The sequence below is a fragment of the Suricata suricatta genome, chromosome X, assembly GCF_006229205.1.
Source record: "Suricata suricatta isolate VVHF042 chromosome X, meerkat_22Aug2017_6uvM2_HiC, whole genome shotgun sequence".
NCBI lineage: Eukaryota > Metazoa > Chordata > Mammalia > Carnivora > Herpestidae > Suricata > Suricata suricatta.
In genome coordinates, this window is record NC_043717.1 from 35234941 (window position 1) to 35243435 (window position 8495).

The following is an 8495-nucleotide window of genomic DNA, read 5'->3' on the forward strand; positions in this document are numbered from 1 at the left end:
CTGTCCCTTCAATGTTCCATGCTGGTTACCAACTCCAACTAGTCTTCATGCCTTCACTACGTGATGAAATACTATCTTCATCTCTAAATACTATCCATCATCCAAGTACATTTTAAGTCCTGCCTCACCTCTATATCTTTCCCTAACCAGTTTATCCTCTATGACATTTCCCTTCTTTCTACATCATCTTTATTAGCAAGGCATACTCCACACCTCTCTTAGTAATCTATAGTGAAGATTAAAAAAAAAAATTTCTTCCCAGGGGCACCTGGATGGCTCAGTTGGTTGAGCGTCCAACTCTAGACTTTAGCTTGGATCATGATCTCATGGTTTGTGGGTTCGAGTCCCGCATCAGGCTCTGCACTGACAGTGTGGTGCCTGCTTGGTTTCTCTCTCTCTCTCCCTCTCTCTGTCCCTCCCCAGCTCGCTCTCTCTCTCTCTCTCTCAGTCTTTCTCTCTCTTTCAAAGTAAATAAGTAAACTTGAAAAAATTTCCTTCCAAAGTTAATTGCTTTTCTCATTCCATACACCCTTGAGCTCCTGGGTTTTAATTTACACATGTTCTTAACGTGAAGAGATTTTCCCCCTGAAAATTCTGTTTGGTCTGTTTATTTTGAAAAAGGTCAGTGTGGCAAACAGATTTTAAGGTGACTCCAATAATCTCTACATCCTTGTGTTCATTTCCTTATATAATCTTCTCCTTTGGAATGTGTGTAAAACCTATGACTTGCTTCTGATCAATAAAATATGGAAAATGTGATGGATGTCATCACAGTATTTATGTTACATTATATAAGACTCCATCATGCTTCTCATTCTGTCTCTGTCTCTTCATTGCTGGCTTTGAAGAAGCAAGCTTCTATTAATCCTACAGCTCCCAGAAAATGAGTTCTTCCAGTAGCCTGAGGGAGCTAAGAATCAAATTATTCCCCATTCAAACTTCTGATTCCTGGAAAATCCTTTGATTTCAGCCTTGTGAGACCCTAAACAGAGGACCAGACGAAGCAATATTCTAACTTCTAACCTACAGAAACTGAGATAACAACTGAATCTTGTTCTAAGTTGCTAATTTCATGGTAATTTGTTACTCAGTGATCAAAAGCTAATACATATTTTGGTACAAGAAGGAGGCTTTGTCACTTAGCAGTAGACTCTGGAAGAATCTGGAGAAACATTACAGAGAAAGCCTAAATTGCCTTGAGGAGACTGCTAGACTGCTAGTAGATTTTTCCAGTAGAAATTCAGGAGTTGGAAGATGCTGTTGGTGAGGGCTCAGATGAGGTAAGAAATATGTTTTAGGAAATGAAAGGAAGGAGAATCTTTGTTACGTAGGGGCTGAAGGGTCAGAAAAATGATTTCCTGTTGTTATGAGCAAAGCACAACTTCTAAGTGGTGAGCTTGGTTATCTACCTAAGGGGAATCACCAGTAAAGCATTAAAGGTATTGCCTAGTTTCTTCTTGCTTGCAGTAAAATGTGAGAGGAGAGAAATAAATTGAGGGAAGAACAAAAAAGAATGAGGGCTTGATGATCTTGCAAATCCAGTCTTTTCAGATGGCAAAAAGATGCTAATATTAAGACAGCTTCATCTAGAGAAAAGGTTGAAGAGCAGAACCCTATAAGCTTTTGCTAGAACATCAGAAAAGTTAAAAAGTCAGAGTGTTGCATCATACAAAGGATTGTTTCAAGAAGCAGAGGGAACATAGATCCTCTCAATCAAACTGTAGGCTTTCTCAAAAGCTTCTGTGCCCTCTCAACCAGAGGTCCAAATAGAGAAGGGATTGTTTTGGGGAAAAATGTGGGCATGGTACTAATGGAGTAAACCCCCTTTGAAATCCATGGGACACCCACAAAGTTTCTGAGAGAACTGTTTCATAATAAACACTGCCAGCTTGAACTGAAAAGACAAAGAGAGTACAAAATAGAGAGGTCGTTGGATCCCCAAAACTACATTGGCAGGAAGCAGGCTGATAAAACTAATAAGCTGCAAACACATGCTAGTTTTCATAAAAAAAGGAAAGGCGATTAATACAGAACCAAGGGCCCAGAGGGTGGAGCTGAGAGCCATGAAGTATGATTCCCAGACTGAAATCTAATCAAGTAACTTGCATTATTTGCCTGGCTGGATTTCAAAATGGCTGTGGACCATTGACTCCTTTTAACTTTACATTTTGTCCTTTTTAAATTATCATTATTATTTTAGAGAGTGGAGAGAGGGGTAGAGAGAGAACCTGTGCTGAGCGTGGAGCCTGATGTAGGGCATGATCCCACGACTCTGGGATCATGACCTGAGCCCAAATCAAGAGTTAGATGCTCAACTGACTGAGCCACCCAGATGTCGCCATTTTGTCCATTTTTGAACTTCAACATCTACAGCTGTTATGCTGTGCGTGTCTCACCATTGTCCGTTGGATATGCTGGGAGCAGATAATGTGTCTCTTTAGTTTCACAGATCTGCAGATAGAAAGCACTTGTAGCCCCAGGGCTGTGCTTAAGTCATGACACCCAGGGACCTCCTCCAGATTCGGACCTGATTTAAATTAGGAGATTTTGGACCTTAGGCTGATGCTTTAATGCTAGACTTTTGGGAAACTTTGGGCATGGGTAAATGTATTTTCCATGTGAGAGAGACATGAATAATCACTGGGGGCCAGAAAGAAGACCACAGAAGACTTTAAAATGGCTCTTATGATCCCACTTCCCTCTGTTCACCCCCTTGTATAATCCCCATTTTCTCCTTGTGTGTGGGTGAAACCGCCGACTTATTTCTAAACCAACAGAATGTGTCAAGGTGATAGGCTGTCACTCCCATGATTGTGTGACATTATCTAAGGCTCCATTTAGCTGGAAGTTTTTCTCTCCACTGCTGACTTTGAAGAAGCAAACTTCCATGAATGCTATAGCCACAAGGAAATGAATTCTGGTGAGAATGTGAGGGAACTTGATAGCAAATCCTTCTTCAGTCAAGCCTCTGATGGGAACCCAGTCCTGGCCAATACCTTAATTGCAAGCTTGTGAGAGACTACAGTAGACGATCTAGTTAAGTCCTGCCGAGTCTTGTGACCCACAGAAACTGTGAGATCATGAACGTGTGTTGTTTTAAGCTAGTACCTTTGTGGTCATTTGTCATGCAGAAACGGAAAACGATTATGGTCAGACTTTCCACTGCTGTATTTTAGTCCCTATTCCTACTCAGATAAACCACAGGGAAATGATGAGATGATATTGGCCTTCCATTTTCAAACATTAATTGTAGTCTCTTTATCATTCATACCTTTGCATGTTTGGACCGTGGGAATTGAAGCTACATTATGAGCAGTGGTTCTCAAATTTTAGCATGCACCAAAATCACTTCGAAGGATTATGAAAACAGAGTATTGGGCCCCACCCCTAGAGCTTCTGATTCAGCGGGTCTTGCCTGGGGCTTAAGACACTGCGTGTCTAATAAGTTCCCTGACTGGTGGACCAAGACCAATATTTTGAGAACTTCTACAGACTGTCTCTACCGCAGTTCTTCTTTCTCTGGCCTCCATGACATACACTTTTTGCAGTTTGCTCTGACCCCTTTTCTCCTGATGATTGATATTGTAAGCTGCTGGAATTTCCAGATTCTGGCTGGCAGTTGCTATGGCAACACACACACACAGGGTTGCCCTGTGCTTGAGGCCCTGAGTGAGGACGGCACCAGAGGAATCGGCACGAGTGACTTCTACGTGGCACGAATGTTTCTCTCGAGGTGTCCATTTCCTTCTGTGACCTCATTCCTGGGGTTTTTTTCCCCCGGTTCTGGTAATGTGTTTTTTGAGTCTCACTCAAGATTCTTCTCTATAATGTGGTAATAACAAACTCTTAGGTTTATGTGGTTCTTCACCATTTATGAAACAATATCTGTTGTGGCACAAAACTAAATTGTATTAACATCACAACCCTATGAGGCATGCTGCATAGGCCTTATTATTCCCATTAACAGATAATGAAGAGAAGGCTCCAAGACACTCAGATAACTAAGACTGCTAGTTAGATTATGTCTTGTCTGTCACACAAGATAGACAGCGACAGAGGCAAGTCTGGAACCCAGAACTGCTGATTTCGCCATTAGTGCTGGGATTGCCCAGGGCTCTGGCAGAAAACAGATAGTACAGGCAAAAGGGTAACTAAAGACAGCTTACCAGAGACAGTAACAAGTGATGGTGAGGGACCCCGGATGAGAACATAGCCTGGAGAGTCAAGAGGACAAAGTGGGTAAGTAATCTTAAGGGAGAGCTATAGTTCCAGCCATAGCTATAATAGGTTATCTAACAGGAGCTGTGGCCTTCGGTGGAGGAATGCAGAGCCTGTCGACCCGCGGGTCAGCAGGAAGTGGGCTGGGATGATAAACAGCCAACTTCTCTTCCTTGCATATGAGGGAGGCCAAGGATGAGGCAGACATTTTGCCTTGTTGCTGTCCCATTGGGAGGTCGTTGCAGATTTCTGAACAGGGAGCAATATCTGAAGATTGAGTTGTAAGAGAACTAGCCAGATCGTGTGTGACCCAGGGCAGATGGGAGGGAGGTGACACTGGGGGCACAGAGGTGAGTTAAAAGGAAGGTTTAGAACTTACAGCATCTTCCATTTCTTTTTTTTTCTAACTTTTTAATTTTTTTTAATTTATTTTTGAGAAAGAGAGAGAGACAGCGTGAGCACGGGAGGTTCAGAGAGAGAGAGGGAGATACAGAATCCGTAAACAGGTTACAGGCTCTGAGCTAGCTGTCAGCACAGAGCCAGACATGGGGCTTGATCCCACGAACCGTGAGACCATGACCTGAGCTGAAGTCGGACGCTTAACCGACTGAGCCACCCAGGCGCCCCACATCTTCCATTTCTGGCAAGGAAAGACACATGAGAGTTGTATGGGGGGGGGTCACTCCTCCATCCCCAGGACACGTTTGTTTAAAAGAATTATCCTCAGGACACCTGGTGGCTCAGTCGGTTAAGGGTCTGACTTCAGCTCAGGTCATGATCTCGCAGTGTTTGTGTTCAAGCCCCCCACAGGCTCTCTGCTGTTGGTGCAGAGCCCCCTTCGGATCCTCTGTCTCCTTCTCTCTCTGTCCCTCCCCTGCTCACTCTCTCGGTCTTTCTCAAAATAAACAAGCTTAAAAAATAAAAATAAACTCATATACTTGGAGTTTGAGGTCCTTTTTGGGTTTTTAAGTGGGTATGACTTGCCTTTCGGTTTTTGTTTGGGTTCCCGAAAAGCAAACTCAGGAAGATAAGAATTTGAGTCTTAGTAGATCGTGGAGGTCCAAGATGCACCAGCAAGGAAGTAGTGAAGCAAGAGAGAAAAACCAAGGAAGGAGGTATTATCAATCCAGCTACCACTGTGAGTGACTGGCACTTAATCACATTGGTAAATTCCAGCAGCTAGTGTAATATGCACACCTCAGGAGCATCCCATTCGAGAGGCAAAGGACTTGGAACGTTTGTATATCGACTCCTGGGTATCACTGGTTGAGAGGTGCTCTTGGGGAGTGTTAATTCCTGACACAGCCAGCCAGCCACGTGCACAGGCAGAGTGACCATCCGTGGTTTGGGACATGGCCCCCTGACCCGGAGATGTGGATGTTGGCAGTGGGAAGTCCTTTTGAGTGCAATGAACTGGGTGCGGGCAGGGCATCGACACCACCTGCTACATTGTCATGTGCAGGATGGTACTCATCAGCTCTGTGGTCTCAACCCACTTAATACAGTGCCCTAAGCTGTTATTTCCAAACAGGATTCTAATCGATCACGCACAAAATGAAGCCAGCATGGTGGTTTTGAAGGTTATAGCACTGTTGGACAAATACCATACTGGGCAGTGGAATGCAGGAGGTAAATTTTGATAATTTTTTAAGGTTCTAAGGAAGGGGGGTGGAAAAGCTATAATGCCAAATTAGTAGGGGAATCAGCACAGCTAACATATCAGTTGGAAGTTAGCCAACGATTTGTACCCAGGACTCTGAACTGTCGATCCAAAAGCAAAAAAGGCACATGATCTGCATGGAAAGAACAGAAAGCAATCACCCCATTTTGCATAATATGTCCGTAGATAGCTCTGACCTGGTTGCAAAAGACACCTAATAGCTCTTACTGCACCGGAAAACAAAAGCTTCAAAGTGGTGTCATTTTCCATCAAGTTTTGAGAACAGCCAATTGTCCCATGACTTACACTTCACTGAGTTTGGATCTCTCGATTCAGCCAGGACATCTGTCCTGCTCTATATCAGAGCACTCAGCATGATCTTGAATCCACACAGACACAAGTTTTAAAAAAATGAGGCAGAGGGAAGCATTTTCTGTGCCACACTGTGCTTAGCCTTGAATTTTACTGCAACACAAAGAAAGAAAATAAGGAAATCAGGAGAGAGGGGAAATAAATCCCTTGGAGACCTACCGGCATATGAAGTATCTTTTGAAATGGAGCCTGATGCCAAAATAATTGTGTCATTTCAGAGTGCAGTACTAATACGCTCACAACTATGGCTAAATGCAGGAGCAAAGCACGATTTGGAAGCAATAGATTTGTGGCCATTTGTCTAAGCAGAAAAAAAATGATCTTAAAATTTGCGTGCACTTATTTAACTAAGCATCTTAACATTTAGAAATTGACTCCAAAAGAATGCCTTTAAGCATCGTGGGCAAAACAATAATAAGTGCAGGTAATGGAAATGAGGGCGTCTCCATTTCCTCTGAGATCAGGGTGAGGAAAAGAGATACAATACACATTGGGCGGTATTTATACATCTGTAAAAGAAAGCAAGCTGCCTCCTTCCAAGGTATGTACTGTGCAGACGGATCACGAGCATTCCCAGTGTATTCCAAAGGGGCTGTAACCACGTAGTCACATCAATTGAAGGTAACTTTATTTTTTGTCTCCTCCTGTTCCCTTACATTTATTCAGAAGGATAATTCCTTCCCAGCCCGTAGAAAAAAATACTGGGGAGCCCCATTTCTTTTCCGGAGTGATTAGGTAATACAAACGGGTATGGTCACTTTAAGTCCAAAACACATTCTCTTTTTAGTCCTTATCAGTAACCAAAATTTCCAGGTCCATGCGGCGATTAAAATTTGGAACATGACTGGCTGCTGGTAGGAAGCCTGGAGCAGGGGGTAGGGTGGAGAGAGACAGTGTCAGCTTTTTATCTGGAGAAGAAATAGTGCTGCTTTGTTTTCTTTCCCCGGCTGTTCTCCTGGTCCTTCACGCCCCCTGCGCTCCGTGTGAGGAGGGGAAAGTATACAGTTGGGGGTGGCGGTAGATAGGACTTTGGCACCTGGGATGTCTCCCCCCACCAAATGCTTGGTGGTTCTTTTGCCCCAGATAATGGGCTCTCTCCTGTCTCATGTCTTCTGTTTTCTCAGTCTCTGGTGTCCCCTTGGGTTTATTAATTTTATTCTCCAAAGATGCTTTTGCTGTTTTAAGTGGGCCCTGCTAGATCGTTCCTAAATTGATCCTATTGCTGCTTCTCTCACACTCTTGCTCTAACACACACACGCACACGCACACACACACACACACACACACACACACACACACGTCTGTTTCACAGTAAACACTTCTGCATCCTTTTCTCCAGTAAGTTCCAGAACTGTTGGCCGTTGTTCCACCCAAGGCAGCTACCCCCCAGAGCAGGTAGTCTATCCATTCCAGGTATGAAGTAGACATTAATCTATTGTGTCTCCCCTTGAATGATGGGCAACACGTATGACCCCACCAAGTGGTTTCCAGAAAGCCCCTCTCTCGTGATCTGAGGTAAAGAAGGAAGTATTTCCTGGCCTTCTCAACAGAACTTTCTCAAATAAATCATGTCAAAAAAGACTCCCTCTCCACTCTAAACCTCGACCCTTTCTCCCCATGTTGTGAGTGAGTCACAAAACTCATCATTTTGGGTTTTTGCCACTTCTTTCCGAAAATCCTCTAGGAAAGTTTATTTCGCAAGTCGTTTTGGTATCTGGTATCTATTAGTGTCTCGGCAGAAATGTCTATTTTAACATCCATTTACAAAGTAAAACATGTGAGAAGGCTATTTTTTGGCCCTCCGCCAAAACATGGAAGTGTCCACAGACTCAGCAGTAAGGAACCTTTCGCTGCCACTTTTGGATTTGCAGAGGACCTCAGAATCACTTTTAACTGAAAGCTAGTATGTCGACAGGATTTATTGGGAAACCACTGTGGGTCCTGAAGATAGTTGTGACGTGTAAAATGTCATGTCCCTTTTTTTTTCCCCTCCTAGAAGAAGAACTAGAGATACAGAAACATGAAGTGGTTTTCCTGGGGACAGTAATGAGTTGCTAGAACTTCAGAAAGAACTCTATTATTGTGTGATCAACCAACTGACTAAGACTGTTAACAAACATATGACAAATTCAATTTAATAATTTCTTTCTGTCCCATAGGCTTAGATTGATCTCAAGGATAAGAGTGCATGTGATCTAAGATCAGAAGAGTCAAGGAAAGTCTTTTCTGTAAAAGCCTTCAGGAG